An 18,880-nucleotide genomic window follows, 5' to 3' on the forward strand; every position below is an offset into this window, starting at 1 on the left:
CTAGAGATAAAACAGATTCTTCTGTAACTGGGTTTCTATCTGGTCCCCTCCTACCCAAGAAACCAAAGACTGGTATTTCATCCTGCTTTAGCCAACCATGGTCATACGGAGATCACTAAAAGTCATCATGACCATGAGATCTCCAGCTGATTCAGAAGTACATATTGATTATCACCAGTCCTTCTTTTCACTCTCAAAGGGAGACATTTGCTCATGAATATTAGTGAAGAAAGGAACATGACTGTGACAGCTTTTCTAGGTTGTCAACGTTACTACATCTGGTATTAACTAAAAAAGCAAAATCAAGGGCACACCAATGAGAGATTTCTTCTTAATTTGAAGTAGGAAGGTTGACTTCTAGTATGGATCTTTGAGGGCGGAGGTCACACCTTTTATTCAGATCTTTAATCCAGATGTAATCTAGAACACTCCTATTGGAAGCCTATATGTGTACATGGAGGAAGGAAGCGTTTACCCTTTCTCTGCTTGCTCTCTCCTTGTTAGCAGAACCATTCCTTCACTGGTGTTAGAGCCCATCTCCTTAAGATTCCAGCATATACTGCAGACCAGCTGAGACACCAGCCTTGTGGAGTGAGCAACTACTTGATTCTAGGACTTTCTATCCATAGTCAGTCATTTTTGGATTAGCTAGAGCACAACCTGAAAGCCATTCAATCAAATCCCCTTTCAATATACACAGAGATCCATTTTATAACTCTAGATAGCCCTGACTAATACACAGGCATGGAGAGAGGGCAGTCTAGAGCAGTTTGGGTCTCATAACAGTCTCAGCTCACTTACAAATTATCAACAGCCACTATACCATAACCTTAGCCTTCCCCAGGTGCTTTTTCACTTCAGAGGACTCAACCCTCCTCCTCCACATCATTATGACTTAATTTCTTGGCATGCTTTATTTCTCATATTATTGGGTATGGATGTTCAGGAGGGGAAGGGCCATTCTTGGTCAGTGTTTTATTAAGTCAGTTCAACTCTCCATGGGAGAAGCAGTGAAAGGATTCTAATGAAGCAGAGAGAAATCTCTAGTGTTGGAAGGAGGAAGTGCTGAATGGCTTCCCCTGTGTCACAGGAAAGACTCATGGAATTGAAGCTCAGCTTCTGCTCAGTTCAGGGAGAAATAGAAGAAGGCGAAGGCTGTGCCCGTGACATCAGCAGTTCCTTCTCTGGAAATTCTATTGTATCCTGGAGAGCTCTTGGAATCCTGTGATGTCACTTGTGTTGTAGCAACTCAACTGCCCTCAGGACGTTCGTTCAGTGGCTGTAAGATTCGCTTATAGACATGTTGTCTAGACTGAGGAGACTACTTGCGAGAGAAAATGGACAGCGTGGAGAGACCAGAGTGAGGCAGAAGGAAGCAGGCCCTAGGTCTCATCAGAAAACAGGGAGAAATAAATGGTCCTGGGGAAGACGCAGTGAGTTCAGGGAAGGGGAGGGGGAGTTTCCTGGATGTGGTGGGCTTGAGCCTACCAGGGCTAGGGCTCAGGAACTGGGAGCTTCTGGGAAGCAATAGGCCTATCCTGCTTCTCTGGGATCCTAAAGAGCAAACCCATATCAAGAATTCATGATGATTAGTTTGGCTGAGTCAGGAGTTGGCAAGGCTGTAACTGTTTTGTTGGGTACCCTCTATCTTCATTCTGAGTGGGGAAGGAGGCCCAGAGGACTTACTATTTCAGGTCCATCACCGCACTTCACCCCTTCTGAAGTCCTTTAGGTTGTGTGTCATTAATACTAGGGAAAGGAGAGTGCCCTGGTGAAGCGTGAGGTTCCCATACTTTACATCACAGCCAATAGCAGGGCAGGAGTCACCAAGTATGGCTGTCTTCCAGTTAGCTCTAAGGTTTCTGACTTCCCCCCATTGGTGGCTCACAGATCTCCAGTTTATCCTGAGAAATTAGAGCTAGTAGACCTGGGCAGAGACTGTTCCCATCCTGTCAGCACTGGGTGTCCTGTGCTTTCAATAAGAATGGCTCTATGTTCTACCCCTGCCTGACATCCCTATTAACATGCAAGTCTGAAGCTCTCAACGTATGAGAAAAAAGTGGATCAGTGTGTGCTAATCAGATGGCAGAGGGCTTCCTGGAGGAGGTGAACATGACCTGGGCCTTCTGGTAGTGACGCTCAGCAGCTGAGAGCTTCTGGGAAGCAATGGATCTATATTACTTCTCTGAGATTCCAAAGAGCAGATCCAGAGTCAAGAGTTTCTGATGGTTATTTAGGAGGATCATGAATTGTCCAGGCTGCACATGCTTTTCTGGGAGCTCCTTCCATTTCATTCTGAGTGGAAAAGAGGGCAGGAGGAAGAGATTGACTAATGAGGGTCTCTCTCTAGCTGGGGTGTTGCTGTACACTTCATCCTCAATGGATTCTTTCAGTTTCCATGGGAATCTGATGCCAATAAGATGGAGGGAAACTCCCCTGGCCATGCACCAAAGCTTCAGACATCAGATGCTTTGGCTCTGGACATGTGATCAGGACTCAGGGCTGCTAAGCACTAGGGACAACGGGACTCACCTGCATCATATCAGATGTGAGCTGACCTTGCCCTCCAATTCTACTGGGCTGGGCTAGCTTATGCCTTCCAGGGCCAGGGGACAGCAACAGGGAGCGATGCACGTGATTATCCAGAGGTTGATGATACGGAGCTCAGGGGCCCCAGTTTGAGGATAGCTGCCCTGCTCTTTGGAAGTTTCACTGGGTTCCTAGCATTTTCTCATCCTCAGGCTTCTTCTTAGGACTCAGCATGGACTCTCCTGGCCCTATGCCATTCAAGAACACAAGTTTATTTGTCTTTCTCTACCTGCAGGGACAACTGGGGAGGCACCATCCCAACTCTCCACCTTCACTGAGAAGCAGCAGCAGATGAAGAAGTTGGAGGAACTCACCCATCAGTTACATCAAATGACATGTGAGGCTGATGAGCTGCGTGAATTCTTGGCCAATTACACCGACAAGGATTTGAACAACAGGTAGTCCATGCCCAGTTCTCTGCTGACCATCTTGACACCACACAAGCAATCCCAGGTTTCCCAAGAAAGGGCAGGCTGAAACTCCAGAGTGTTTTTGGTACCTAATTTTTCTAAGAGCATTTGAGATGTAGAACTTGGAGCCCGGATAGGAGTGAGATGGGAACACAGGCTGTTCTGCTTTCTCCAAATGAAGAGCAGAGCCTATGACCCAAATCATTGTCTGGGGATAGGGACTGTAGTGTGTGAGCTCTCAGCATGCATTTCAAGAGGCCTTGACAGGTGTTGGTTTGTGGGAGATCCTAGGCACTGTGAGTTTGTAGTGAGTCTTTGTAATTGACCAGCGGACGACTGTGAGCTGAAGGCTCCTGGCCCAGCGCTGCTCCTCTCTAGTCTTTCTTATTCTTCCTTATGCTCTGCGGAAATGACATCTCCCTGCATTTCTGGGACATCCTGATTGCATGTGCTGTATGTGTGTGTGTGTAAGTGTGTGTGTGTGTGTGTGTGTGTGTGTGTGTGTCTGTGAGTGTGTGTCTGGGTGCTCCTGGGAGTCTGGGGTCTATGGCATGGCCTGAGGATTTTACATTCTCACAATTTTCAGGTGATGGCCTGCTGAGGCCAGGGAAGCCCACGTTGAGCAGCACACCTCTTGGGCACTGTGCTCCCTTTGGTGGAACATTAGAATCCCCTGTGGAGTTTACAAAGCCATCCTAAAGTTCAGACTCCTCCCTGGAAATACTGATTGTGTGCTCTGGTCCTCTGTGTAGCAAGAGGCACTCAGGAATTAGAATTCAGGAATTAGGCACCCTGTTCTGAACACAGGAGAAATCTCGTCATAGGTTTCTGCTGGGTCTAGATATGTGGCACAGATTCCTGGGATCTTCTTAGAGAGCCAATCTAAGCCCATTGAGGGTGCTCATGCAGCCAACCCTGGCTCCTTCCCTTTGGACCTCCTGCCTCTTCTTGCCTAGGGACAGGATAGGAAGTATAAAAAGCACCAGAAGGTCCCAGTGTATAAGTGCCAGGCTGTGACATCCACTGGCCTAGGGCAATCTATAACACAAGCTTCATTCATGTGTTCATGGTATTCTTTTCTCCTGGGTCCATGCTCTACCACAGGCTGAATTTTGAGCTTGAGATGCTCAAAATGGAGCATAAGCAGGTGGTGTCTGACCAGCTGAAACTGCCCAGGGAGATCAGTAAGGCCATGGACAAGTGCAATCAGCTGATGGAGGAGACCGAATCGGTCGGGTAAGTGCCTGATTTAGCTTGAGAGGGACTGTTTCTGTCCTCACTTGTCTTGACCCAAAGTGAAGGCTCTGGTTCCAAACTGTCTGCTCTTAGCAAGCAGCCTAGCCTGTGGCCATCAGCTTTGTGTCTCTTAGACTCAGTTTTGCTAAGGGCAAACATACACTGAGGCCCTCCCATCATTGTCCTGCCAGACTCAGGAGTCCTTAGAAAAAATGCTAAGGAGCTCTGGAAGACACTTCACCGAGCTGGTTTCCATGGGATCCACAGACAGAATTTATTCCCTTTGGGAATTCTTCCCTCCTTCAGAGGGTGTTAGCCCTCTACCCGCTGATGCTTTCTTATACCATGAGCAGTTAAGTATAGGTGGGGCTTCACTCTGTTGTCTTCTCAGAGGCACAGGATACCTTTTGGTAGCAGGGTTTTCCGACGTAGTTTGAATCTTCCTGGAATTTGGTTATTCTCTGGAGCTGGCCTGCCTCTGAGTGATGCTGCCTTGGCTCCTGAGAGCTCCAGTCTTGGGCTGTGTTTTCAACTTTTCAGTGTGGGTGGCACATGGACATAGGCATGGCATATGGAGACTGGTTGAAGCTCACCATTTTTTTTGGTGTTGGTCCAGTTACCGCCATGGCCAGGTCCTACAAGATCGGACTCAGCTGAAGAAAATAGTACATGTGTTGAGACTGAAGAACAGATTGCTGCGGAAGGAGAAGAGTGAACTGCAAGAGACCTGTGAGGAGGTGAAGAGGCTCTTGAAGGAGGTGCTTGAGAAGATCTGTGGCCCCTGTGCTGAGCAGCAGCAGGTAGGCTGTGGCAGTGGGGGCAGGCTGCCCACCTGTCCAAACATAAACGTACAGACACCCATGTAACCATCCATCTACCCATCCAGACTCCACCTACATGCCATCCAGTTGTGCTTTCTGTCTTCATTCACAAGGTTCTCTGTAGAGCTATCCTCTTACAAGAAACCAGATGTTTGGCCAGCAAAACCTCCTGTTTTGTTAGAAGCCACAGAACACTCAGAGAGATGCGTCAGTCACATATCACACCTCCATGCCGTTATGTTTGGAGGGCTGCTGTGCAGGGAACTACTTAGGGAACAGCACAGAGCTTTCCTCGATGAGGTCAGCACACTTGGCTCTTTTGCTGTTCAAGGGTTATGTGAAATCACAGGCAGGAAGCAGCTTGCAAGGACTCGAGCCAAGTGAGTGGTTCTCATTGTCAACTTTTTGAGCTTTGTGTGGTCTTCTCCTTTCTTCCTGCACCCCAATGTGTTCTCTTCCTTTTCTCAAGCTCTTGGTTAACAACAACAGAAGTCCGAGTAGCGCTTTCAGTCCTGTTTTCTGTGGGTGGTGCTTGACATTTCTCCCATCCTGGTCTTCCAGTCTGGTGCTGACCGAATGACCATTGACGTGGGATGACTTTGGCAGGCTTAGGGTTGGGGTGATTTGAGGATTCAAAATAACATTTTCTCCAATCACTTCAACACAGGCTGATGAAGCTGTGTGCTCCCCTAGGCATTTGTAGTCCCCAAGGAATGGACAGCAGTGTTGTGGCTCTCAGTTGAAACACCCGATGAGCATACTCTAAATTCAGCTGTTCATTCACCGTGATGTCCTCTTCATTTTTTCTGCTCACTTCTGATTCCTGTGGTCTGTGTGTATCTATGTAGGCTTGTGTAAATGGGTGCCATGGGGAGTCTGTCTGCAGGCTGCATAGTGAAATCCAGTGCTGTCCTCTGCTGTTCACTCCCTTATTCTCTTGAGCCCAGGCATTCACTGCACCGCAAATTTTCTGTCCAGGTTTCATGTCCACCTAGCTGTCTAGAACAACCCAACAGAAAACTGCTGTGACTCAGTGGTTGTTAGGTATTAGCAGAGGCAAAAATATTTATCTGCAAGGAAATCCTTGGAGCAAACCATAGAAATGTGTGGTACATGAAGTTTAGGAGGAGGCCACTGTGGCAAATCAAGGTGTCTGAGAGGCAGGATTGGCTGGATGAGGGTTTGTGTCCCTTCTCTGCTCTGGGTGAGTGGCGACTGCACCCTTAATGGTCAGGTGGCTCACTATGTCTTCTCTGTCCCTTTTTGTTGTTATACATATTTTCTGTTACCATTTTTTCCACCTTTGTCCAACCTTGGCTCGGTTAACCTTGTTCTTGGAGCTTGGCCTGGATTTTATTCTGTGGGAGATTCTGACGTGCAGTGTGCTTCCAGCACATCTCAGCCCAGCAGAGTCCACAGCCATGCTGTGACGTCAGAATGGGGCTGTCTCAGGGCACCCCTTAGGCTCCGGATGGTCTAAAGCACTCACCATGTGCTGTGTCTGCAGCACTCGGTAACTGCTCTGATTCAGAGTTGTTCACTCTGAGTTAGAACCAGCCGCATGGAGGACTGGAGAAACGAGGACCCTCAGACATTGCTGGTGCTATAAAATTGTGTAGTGCAGTGAGAAGCCACACACAAGTCTTCAGAAAGTCGAACTGCCATCCCCAGGCGACCCAGAACACGAAGTAGGTGTCCAGAGAAGCGAGGTGACATCAGGGTCTTAGCAGCAATCCTTAGAGGAGCCTCGAAGTAGAAACTACCCAGATGTCCATCATTCAAAGAGTGAAAAAGTACAGTGTGCTTGAGCCCTTCTGTGGAATATTTTTCAGCATGAGATAATACATGAAATCACTTGACGCTGACTTAATCAGCCATTTGTTACTCAAAGAAATCGCACTGTGTTCTTCCTTCTTCAGACAAAAGTTAACTTCCTCAACAATATCCCTAGGGATTGCTCTTTATATTAGCGTTAACTGGGCAACTACACATGTTATTGTATTGCACTGTGTTTGTATGTATACATTCACATTCATGCATATTCATGAGTGTATTGTGTACATGGGAGTGGGCAACCCTCCAGTGAGAACACAATCTTCTAATGAACAGGAGCAAGAAAGCCTGGATGAAGGACTGAAGAATGTCCTGAAACAAAAGGAGCTGGTCACCCAGCACAGGGACCTGGCAGAAAAGCTGCAGCATCATCTCAGTGTCCCCGAGATGAGGTAGGTGCCCAGCGGGAGGAGCACTTAGAACCAGGTCGCTCACCCGTACCTGGATTCTGTCTTTTTGGGGACTCTTGCAAGCTGGATGTCTCTCAGCCGCAGTCAGGGAAAGATCACCTCAGGGTATTGTGCTAGCCCAATCAAGAACTTCTCTAGGAAACACCATATTTGATCCTTAGTGTTTCTGAGAATTGTGTGCCCTTATTCCCTTCTGAGCTCTCTGGTATCTTCTCAGTACCTTGTCCCCTGTGTCTCCCCCAAAATCTCCCTATGGTAGTCCTAAACCTAGAAGGAGGGGGTTAGTAGTGGAGGACATTGTGTGCCCCTGCTACTCTATTTTCCTTCCAGAACATCACCTTTAGAGAGAAGCTCCTGCCTTTGGGCAGATCTGCACGCAGCACACTCCTGCTGGTTACAGGCTCTCTGCAGTATGCATTGGTTTCCTGTGAAAAGATTTCTGGGGTTATAAGAGAAGATTTAGGAGTTGAGGAGCTGAGTGTAGGAAGGTTTCTGCGCTGTGGGAATAATCAGAGCTTAAACTGTAGTGTTGTGTAGGCTCCCCTGGAGGGTCCACATTCCGTTTCCCAGGTTGATACCATTCACCCGGTATCTAATCAAGGCCATGCAGATCTGTCCTGAGCTGTTACTCAGGCATTGCTACACTAATATTTATCTAAAATAATGTATCTAGGCAACACGAGAAATGTGCTGTGTTTTCTTGTCTAGCACAGTGAAGTTCTCGGCTCATCTTCTAGCAGATTTTAAAACTAAGGAAAAAATTCCAGGCCCAGGTGCACTCTGACCCTTCTCCCCTGGGGAATGCAGGGAACAACCTCAGCTCAGCTGTAAAGTAATGATGGATTGTCCTGCTTCATTCAAAAGTCCCGCTGAATAGAGCTGCTTCAGGCTCAGTAGCTGTCTTAGCAGGTGCCCGCCAGGCCTGATCCCTAACTGCCTTCCTCTTCCAGCTCAGAAAATCTCCAGTCAGAGCTGGAACAGGTCACAACCCAGGACGATAGCTTCCTGCAGACAGAGCTGCAGCAGCAGGAGCACTAAGTCTCACAGGCAAGTGAGCCACCTTTGCTTCCCAGCCCATGCAATGGCATTTATAGGGGGGTGGGAGGCTAAGTGACTTTGGTTCCTCTCTGTGAATAGGCCCTGATTTTGTCTAGCCTGTGGTCTGCCAGGCTGCTTCTGGGACTGACTGTCTTTCCTTCTCACACAGCTGCTCTTGAGAGAAAGGAGGAGGCCAAAGAAGACAGTTTGTACCCATGGCATTCTCCACCCTAGCATCAAGGCCTCCTCCTCAGAGGACACCCTGCAAGGCCTAAGAAGGCATGGCTATACTATCTTTGAAAAGGCCTTGCACAATTGGTACCTGCCTTCCTACCATGTTTCCAAGGCCAGCCCCAGGCTGTAGGACTGCACTACAAAATCTGAAGCAAGACTAAGCTAATAGTTTAATTAAGCAAGCTGCTAAGCTTAATTTTTATGTTTGGTTTTTTTGGTGGGTTTTGTTTGTTCTGGGTTTTCTTGTTTTCTTTGCTATGGTTTAATGTTTTGAATTCATTTTATCTTCCTTTTGTTCCTGTTGTTTTGGTATTTTGTTAGGTTATTTAGTGTTTACATTGTGTTTCCTTAAAAGAACTATTGAGTAAAATAAATATATTTTTATTAATAAAAAAGTTATTTCCCACTCTTCGCTCTTCAGAGCAATTTCTTTGGTCAGTACTGCTCTAGGCCCTGATTTTGTCTAGCCTGTGGTCCAGCCAGGCTGCTCTGGGTCTGCTTGCCTTTCCTTTTCTGACAGCTGCTCTTGAGGGAAAACTGAGGAGGCCAAAGAAGCCACACATGACCACATGACATGCTCCACCCTAGGATCACGGCCTCCTCCTCAGAAGACACTCCTTTCCAGCTGTGAACTCACCAGTGAGGCAAATGCCAACTCCCTTCCAGGTGATCTCGCCCCAATCAGATCCATGGGTCTGTTGACTCAGTACTCCTGCAGAAAAGAAAGAATCAAAAATGAGCTTGAGATACAGAAATTCTGAGACAAGAATTACCGAGAACCTTGACGCTCAACATCTAGTGGCCCCCATGAGGGGAATAATAACATCAAGGGTAGAGATGTTGGTGAGCAGGACTTTTTTCTGACAGTTTAATGTCATTGGCCTTGGCAAACTGACTGAGTCCTCAGCTCTCCCTATGTGGTGGGAGATTCTCCTGTCATGGAAGATTGCGTTGATGTCCAGTTATTCCAGACAGACAGATTTCCAATTTTTTTTATTCTAAAGAACAATTTCTTTGGTTATGTGTAGTGTTTCATTCCTGTAGCCCCAGAATGTCCTGTGACCCCAGAACTCTTGGGTGCCCAGCTTAGGCTATATAGTTAGTTCCCAGAAAGCCAGGGCTAAACAGGTGGACTGTGTTTGTATGTAGATGGTGTTGCCAACTTCGTGTATACCCATTTCATGATGGATATATATATATATATATACACACACATATACATATATATATACACACACACTGCATCCTTATTGTCATATATTTAGCTATCACTAAACTATAGTATTCTGTTTCATGAAATGAACATGTGGAACAAATTGATGAGAAACACCACAGTATTGTTTTAATGCCTCTCAGGATACACAAACATCTACCAAGGTCGTGTGCAAAAACTTTGTGTCCTACTTGCTACCTGAGCCATGGTGCTGTCCCTGCCTGGGCTGCTGCCAAAGGCCATGGCTCTGATACAGCTGTGGGCAGCAATGCTGATATCTGTGACTTCAGTTACCACTGAGGGCTCTGTAACTACCTTCAGTCTAGGCCACTATGCTACTGTCACAAGAACATACTCCCACAGGGGGCATGCGTGTCTTGGAGTGCTGTGCTGCCACCCAGGACCATAAAGGCATCTGGGCCAGGACTGTTGCTGAGAACCAAGTCTCACTCCATGGCTCTCCTGAAGCCAGGGTCTGAGCATTTATGTCCCAGGCTCGTGCTGCCATCAAAGACAGTGCAGAAGCCTGGAATGTGGACCATCACCTAGGCCCACCTGGGGTCTGCTGCTGGGTCCATGCTGATCTGAGTGACCTGCATTGACAACCATGGCCATGGTGACATCCCTGCCCAGGATGTAGCTTAGGACCATATCTGGGTCCATGTTACAAATGCAGCCAGAGTCTGTGCTGATATCCATGGCTTATGTTTCCAATCAAGAGACACACAGAAGTAGAGATCTCAGCCACCGCCATGTGAGTCTCTGAGGGCTACACTTCTGCTGGGGTCACACAGATCTGAGTGTCCTATGCTGTCACCAGCAGCCATAAGTGTCCTCTGGGTCTGGGCTGCTGCCAAAGGCCATGTCTGCATCCACTGCCCTGCCAGTGCCTCTGTCCATGTTGATGTCAGCAGCTCCTGTTAGCACTGAAGACAGGATATGGATGCACAGATTAAGCCCACCCTTCACAGGCTGCAGCACTAGGGCGAACTGGACCTGCCTCTCCCCAACTATAATAATGGGGATGCTGGGTCCTGCACCTGGACTGAGCAGCACAGTAGAGCTGACCCTGTTAGCAGCAGTGCAGGGGAGCTGGCCCTGAGCCTGTGAGAGCAGAAGAGCTGAGTTTACCCCCTTCTTCTCCCTTGTGTTGGCAAAGATGAGGGAAAGACGTCTGCCTCACCTGAGTACATGTCACCTGCAGTGGTGGGAGAGATGGCCTCTGGGGCATGAGAACAAAAACCTGGGTCTGCCTCTCACCAACTGCAGCAACTGGGAGAGTGGGCCTGGGACCTCACCTGGGCTCAACAGTAGAGCTGGCCCTTTGTGGTCTGAGTGTGTGAGAGCTCGATGGGAGGGCGTGAGAGCAGGATACCTGGCCTCTCTGCATTCTGTTTGCTCTATTGGGAGACCTAACTGAGGCAGTGCTGGAAAGTTTGCCTGGGTGGTGAAGATGAGGGAACCCTGGCAGGTTCACTAACTCAGCTACAATACAGGCCCAGAACCAGGCTATGACTTATCCCACCCTAACATCCTCTTTATCTAGGAACTGCTGGAGCAATGAGGGCCTGGATCTGCAGACCCAAATCTGCAGGATCTCCATGACACAAGCTTCAATAGGATATCCAAGAGGAGTCCCAGTGAGGATATATTATCCATAGTGTAGTAGAAGCCAAAGGTCTGGAAAACTTACAGGAAAAGATGTATGAACTAAAGGGTATACTGTGTGACTCACTGGGCCACACTGCAGAGTCCTCACCAAGATTTTGTGTGTTTGTTTTTGATTTTGAGTTTTGGGTTTTTCTTTCAAACTTTGTTCTGTTTGGTGGGGAGGTAGCAAGAGCAGAGCACAGATGTCAGGGAATGAGTAGGGGGAAGAGTGGGATTGAGATGCATAATGTGAAACCAACAGAGAATTAATAAAATATTTTTAAAAAGAAATTACAATAACTGGAAGTATCTGTCTCTGGTTTCCTTGAAATACAGCATCAGGGATAACCACACAGCAGACAGAATGACTTCTAAGATATGTTGGCCATGTTTTTCTGTTTTGGTGCTGTGCATTAACTATGCTTTGGTTTAATTTTTAAGATTATTTAGTAGATATATATGTATGTATGTTTTACCTGCTGAAGGGCTGTATATCACATGCATTCAATTCCACAAGAGGCCAGAAGAGAGCATCAGATTCCACCAGAACTTGGAGGCTTTTTATCTGCACTGTTGTTCCTTTGGGACAGAAAGAAATACTGAAAATTATGGCACCATCTTTCCAGCCCCTACAATTGACTTATATCCATCATATTAGTTAGATTGAATTACCCTCAAGCAATAAGAGAAGTTTAAGGAGACCAGAGGGACAAATTCAAGATGTAGGAATGCGAATTGTCTTAGGATGCCAGACATTCATGCAAGGCTTTCACAGGTTCAAGACCCTGCTCCAGCATCACTTGTTGTCATGGCTGGAGCTCCAGCATCACTTGTTGTCGTGGCTGGAGCTCCAGCATCACTTGTTGTCGTGGCTGGAGCTCCAGCAACACTTGTTGTCATGGCTGGAGCAGATCTCTCACATCTTGTCCTGGAATGACAGTGCAGATTAGGGACATCTGATGAAATGCAGAATTGAGAAGACCTTCCTGGTGGCAGTGGTATGGTTAAGGAGTCTCTCTTGATGCTCCAACTAAGTGTTGGAAGGAAGCTTCAAATTAGCCAGAGTGGATGGAGCCTGCAGCAAAAGCCACTTGCCTCTGCCTGAGAGCACAAATGTGCAAGGCTAAGAAGGGAGAGGGATGCATGACGCTGCTGTGGATGATCACAGCAGATCTCACTGCATACTGAGGAAGGGTTTCTTCCAGATGACTGCTTTATTCTTGTGCAGCTCCCCAGAAACGGATCTGACATCTGAGACTGACACTGAGTCACAGTTAATGTGTGGAGGAAGTAATCTTGTGGGTCCACAAATGGTGCTGTCAAACCAGGGGGAGTGAATCCACTCTAGATGAATGAAGGACATATGTATTCAGAACACCAATATAGATATATAGCTCATTCAAGTCCATGGATAACGTGATCCACCAGAGAGATGTCTCAGAGACTATAGATATCGGCTGACAGCCTACAGGCCTGAGTTCCTTCCCTGGGATTCACATGGTGAAGGAGAGAACAAAACTCAGACAAATTCTCCTCTGCTTTCATGTGGGTGTGGGTGCCACCCATGGTCCACAGAAGCTAAGACACCCAACTTTCCACTGAATCTCTCCATCTCATGCACTCATTTAATTATAGTACTGTGGTATCCATACTATTTTGTCTTTCTGGCTCTTGGGGATTTCATTCAAGATGTTTTTTTTCCTAGTTCCATCCATTTGCCTGCAACTTTCAAGATGTCATTGTTTTTTACCTCTGTGTTAAATGTACCACATTTTCTTTTTTTTTTCTGTATCATGATAATAGGCTTTTCTTTTTTTATTATTATTATTTTTTTTAATTTATTTGTTTATTAAAGATTTCTGTCTCTTCCCAGCCACCACCTCCCATTTCCCTCCCCCTCCCCCAATTAAGTCCCCCCCCCAGCCCGAAAAGCAATCAGGGTTCCCTGTCCTGTGGGAAGTCCAAGGAACCCCCCACCTCCATCCAGGTCTAGTAAGTTGAGCATCCAAACTGCCTAGGCTCCCACAAAGCCAGTACGTGCAGTAGGATCAGAAACCCATTGCCATTGTTCTTGAGTTCTCAGTAGTCCTCATTGTCCGCTATGTTCAGAGAGTCCGGTTTTATCCCAGGCTTTTCCAGACCCAGGCCAGCGGGTCTTGGTGAGTTCCCAGTAGAACATCCCCATTGTCTCAGTGTGTGGGTGCACCCCTCACGGACCTGAGTTCCTTGCTCGTGCTCTCTCTCCTTCTGCTCCTGATTTGGACCTTGAGAATTCAGTCCTGTGCTCCAATGTGGGTCTCTGTCTCTGTCTCCTTTCATCGCTTGCTGAAGGTTAATATTCAGGAGGATGCCTATATGTTTTTCTTTGGGTTCTCCTTATTTAGCTTCTCTAGGATCACTAATTATAGGCTCAATGTCCTTGGTTTATGGCTAGAAACCAAATATGAGTGAGTACATCCCATGTTCCTCTTTTTGTGTCTGGCTTACCTCACTCAGAATAGTGTTTTCTATTTCCATCCATTTGTATGCAAAATTCAAGAAGTCCTTGTTTCTTGCTGCTGAGTAATACTCTAATATGTATATATTCCATACTTTCTTCATCCATTCTTCCATTGAAGGGCATCTAGGTTGTTTCCAGGTTCTGGCTATCACAAACAATGCTGCTATGAACATAGTAGAGCATACACTTTTGTTGTATGATAAGGCCTCTCTTGGGTATATTCCCAAGAGTGGTATTGCGGGGTCCAGGGGTAAGTTGATCCCGAATTTCCTGAGAAACCGTCATACTGCTTTCCATAGTGGTTGCACAAGTTTGCATTCCCACCAGCAATGGATGAGTGTACCCCTTTCTCCACAACCTCTCCAACAAAGGCTATCATTGGTGTTTTTGATTTTCGCCATTCTGACAGGTGTAAGATGGTATCTTAAAGTTGTCTTGATTTGCATTTCCCTGATCGCTAAGGAAGTTGAGCATGACCTTAAGTGTCTTTTGGCCATTTGAACTTCTTCTGTTGAGAATTCTCTGTTCAGCTCAATGCCCCATTTTATAATTGGGTTGGTTAGCCTTTTACGGTCTAGTTTCTTGAGTTCTTTATATATTTTGGAGATCAGACCTTTGTCAGTTGCGTGGTTGGTGAAGATCTTCTCCCAGTTAGTGGGTTGCCTTTGTGTCTTAGCGACAGTGTCCTTTGCTTTACAGAAGCTTCTCAGTCTCAGGAGGTCCCATTTATTCAATGAGGTCCTTAATGTCTGTGCTGCTGGGGTTCTATGTAAGAAGTGGTCTCCTGTGCCCATGTGTTGTAGAGTACTTCCCACTTTCTCTTCTATCAGGTTCAGTGTGTTCAGACTGATATTGAGGTCTTTAATCCATTTGGACTTGAGTTTTGTGCATGGTGATAGATATGGATCTATTTTCATTCTTCTACAGGTTGACATCCAGTTTTGCCAGCACAATTTGTTGAAGATGCTCTCTTTTTTCCATTGTATACTTTTAGCTCCTTTATCGAAAATCAGGTGTTCATAGGTTTGTGGGTTAATGTCAGGGTCTTCTATTTGATTCCATTGGTCGACTTCTCTGTTTTTATGCCAATACCAAGATGTTTTCAATACTGTAGCTCTGTAGTAGAGTTTGAAGTCAGGGATGGTAATGCCTCCAGACGCTCCTTTGTTGTATAAGATTGTTTTGGCTATCCTGGGTTTTTTGTTTTTCCATATAAAGTTGATTAGTGTCTTCTCCAGATCTGTGAAGAATTTTGATGGGATTTTGATGGGGATTGCATTGAATCTATAGATTGCTTTTGGTAGAATTGCCATTTTTACTATGTTGATCCTCCCAATCCAGGAGCAAGGAAGATCTTTCCATTTTCTGGTGTCCTCTTCAATTTCTTTCTTCAAAGACTTAAAGTTCTTGTCAAATAGATCTTTCACATCCTTGGTCAGAGTTACCCCAAGATATTTTATGCTATTTGTGGCTATCGTGAAAGGTGATGCTTCTCTAATTTCCCTCTCTGTTTCTTTATCCTTAGTGTATAGGAAGGCCACTGATTTTTTGGAGTTGATCTTGTATCCTGCCACATTACTAAAGGTGTTTATCAGCTGTAAGAGTTCTTTGGTAGAGTTTTTGGGGTCGCTTATGTATACTATCATATCATCTGCAAATAACGAGAGCTTAACATCTTCTTTTCTGATATGAATCCCCTTGATCCCTTTATGTTGTCTTATTGCTATTGCTAGAACTTCAAGCACTATATTGAAGAGGTATGGAGAGAGTGGACATCCTTGTCGTGTTCCTGATTTTAGTGGGATGGCTTTGAGTTTTTCTCCATTTAATTTAATGTTAGCTGACGGCTTGCTGTAAATAGCTTTTATTATATTTAGGTATGACCCTTGTATCCCTAATCGCTCCAAGACTTTTATCATAAAGGGGTGTTGAATTTTGTCAAATGCTTTTTCAGCATCTAATGAAATGATCATATGGTTTTTTTCTTTCAGTTGATTTATATGCTGGATTACATTGATAGATTTGCGTATGTTGAACCAGCCCTGCATCTCTGGGATGAAGCCTACTTGATCATAATGGATAATTTTTCTAATGTGTTCTTGGATTCGGTTTGCCAGTATTTTATTGAGAATTTTTGCGTTGATATTCATGAGTGAGATAGGCCTGTAATTTTCTTTCTTGGTTGGGTCTTTGTGTGGTTTTGGTATCAGGGTAACTGTAGCTTCATAAAAGGAATTTGGCAATGACTCTTCTGTTTCTATATTGTGAAATACATTAAGGAGTATAGGTATTAGGTCTTCTTGGAAGTTCTGGTAGAATTCTGCATTGAAACCATCTGGTCCTGGGCTTTTTTTCGAAGGGAGATTTTTGATAACGGTTTCTAGTTCTTCGCGACTAACAGGTCTATTTAGATCGTTCACCTGGTTTTGGTTTAGCTTTGGTATGTGGCACTTATCTAAAAACATGTCCATTTCTTTTGCATTTTCTAGTTTTGCGGCATACAGGCTTTTGTAGTAAGATCTAATGAGTCTCTGAATTTCCTCTGTATCTGTGGTTATGTCCCCCTTTTCATTTCTGATCTTATTTATTTGCGTGTTCTCTCTCTGTCGTTTAATTAGTTTGAATAGGGGTTTGTCGATCTTGTTGATTTTCTCCAAGAACCAACTTTTTGTTTCATTGATTCTTTGGACTGTTTTCTGCATTTCTATTTTGTTGATTTCAGCCCTCAGTTTGATTATTTCCAGTCTTCTGCTCCTCCTGGGCGTGTCTGCTTCTTTTTTTTCAAAAGCTTTCAGGTGTGCTGTTAAGTCTCCGATGTATGCTTTCTCTGTTTTCTTTAAGTGGGCACTTAGTGCTATGAACTTTCCTCTTAGCACTGCTTTCATAGTGTCCCATAAGTTCGAGTATGTTGTTTCTCTATTTTCATTGAATTCCAGGAAGACTTTAATTTCTTTCTTGATTTCTTCCTTAACCCAGGAGTGGTTCAGTAGTTGACTGTTCAGTTTCTATGAGTTTGTCGGCTTTCTGGAGGTAGGATTGTTGTTGAATTCTAACTTTAATCCGTGGTGATCTGATAAGACGCAGGTGGACACTGATATTTTTTTGTATCTGTGGAGGTTTCCTTTGTTTCCGAGTATGTGGTCAATTTTCGAGAAGGTTCCATGGGCTGCAGAGAAGAAGGTATATTCTTTCCTATTTGGGTGGAATGTTCTATAGATGTCTGTTAAGTCCATTTGCTTCATTACCTCCAGTAGTTCTCTTACTTCTCTATTAGGTTTCTGTCTGATTGACCTGTCCATTGCTGAGAGAGGTGTATTGAAGTCTCCTACTACTAGTGTGTGTGGTTTGATATCTGCCTTGAGTTTTAGTAATATTTCTTTTACATACATGGGTGCTTTTATCTTAGGGGCGTAAATATTCAGGATTGAGACATCATCCTGACAAATTGTTCCTGTTATGAGTATAAAGTGTCCATCTCGATCTCTTCTGATTGATTTTAGTTTGAAGTCAGTTTTGTTAGAAATTAATATGGCCACACCTGCTTTTTTCTTAGGACCATTTGCTTGAAAGACCTTTTCCCAACACTTTACTCTGAGTAGGTGCCTGTCTTTGTGGTTGAGATGTGTTTCTTGCAAACAGCAGAATGTTGGATCCTGTTTTCGTATCCAATCTTTTAGCCTGTGCCTTTTTATAGGTGAATTGAGCCCATTAATATTAAGTGATATTAATGACCAGTGGTTGTTTACTCTGGTTATTCTTATTGCTTTTGGTAGTAGAGATTTTGTGTCTCCCTTCTTTGAGTTGTGCTAGTGAAGGGTCGCTAGATGCCTGAGTTATTGTAGGCAGTGTTGGCAATGTTGGATTCCTTGGGTTGCGATTTTCCTTCTATTACTTTCTGTAGGGCTGGATTCGTGGCTACGTATTGTTTAAATTTGTTCTTATCCTGGAATGTCTTGGTTTCTCCATTTATAGTGAATGAAAGCTTGGCTGGGTATAGTAGTCTGGGCTTGCATCCATGGTCTCTTAGCTTCTACAGTACTTCTATCCAGGACCTTCTGGCTTTCATTGTTTCCATAGAGAAATCAGGTGTAAGTCTGATCGGTTTACCTTTATAAGTTACTTGCCCTTTTTCCTTTGCAGCTCTTAATATTCTTTCTTTAACCGGTATATTTTGTGTTTTGATTATTATATGGCGAGGGGATGTTTTCCTTTGATCCAGTCTGTTTGGTGTTCTGTATGCTTCTTGAATATTCAAAGAAATATCTTTCTTTAAGTTGGGAAAGTTTTCTTCCATAATTTTGTTCAAAATATTTTCTGGGCCTTTGAGCTGTGACTCTTCTCCTTCTTCTATTCCTATTATTCTCATATTTGGTCTTTTTATTGTGTCCCATAATTCCTGAATGTTTTGTGATGAGAATTTGTTGGCTTTGCAGTTTTCTTTGATCAGAGCGTTTATTTTCTCTATGGTGTCCTCAGCATCTGAGATTCTTTCTTCTATTTCTTGTATTCTATTGATTATGCTTGTTTCTGTAGGCTGTGCTCGTTGACCTAGATTTTCCATATCCAGCTGGTCCTCAGTTTGTGTTTTCTTCCTTGCTTCCATTTCAGTTTTCAATTCTTGAACTGTTTCCATTACCTGTTTGATTGTTCTTTCTTGGTTTCCCAGGGTATTATGTACGTATTTACTCATTTCTTCAAATTTTTGGTTATACTTCTCATCCATTTCTATAAGGGCATTTTTCACATGTTGTTTAAGGGACTCTACTGCTTTCAAAAAGTCAATTTTTTCCACTTCTTCTGTGTTAGGGTGTTGGAGACCTTCTGTTGTAAGATCATTGGGTTCTGGTGTTTTCATGTTGTTTTTCAGATTATTGGGTGAACTCTTTCCTTGACGCCTGCCCATCTCCTCCTATCGATGCTATCTTAGGGGTCTGTTAAAACTGGTT

General features: G+C 44.8%; 1 long non-coding RNA gene across 1 annotated transcript in view; it reads right to left on the minus strand.

Annotated features, from left to right (window-relative positions):
* Window positions 1-18,880, minus strand: part of LOC121435045 — an 86,812-nt gene that overhangs the window by 25,334 nt on the left and 42,598 nt on the right. Inside the window, exons 2-3 of the long non-coding RNA XR_005972537.1 lie at window positions 11,911-12,013; window positions 9,209-9,283 (exon numbers count right to left, since the gene is read on the minus strand). This is a non-coding gene — a long non-coding RNA (uncharacterized LOC121435045). The remainder of the gene's footprint in view (window positions 1-9,208; window positions 9,284-11,910; window positions 12,014-18,880) is intronic.

This window comes from Microtus oregoni, unplaced genomic scaffold (genome assembly GCF_018167655.1).
Source record: "Microtus oregoni isolate MIOR12 unplaced genomic scaffold, Mior012 000045F_ref0000178, whole genome shotgun sequence".
Classification (NCBI taxonomy): Eukaryota; Metazoa; Chordata; class Mammalia; order Rodentia; family Cricetidae; genus Microtus; species Microtus oregoni.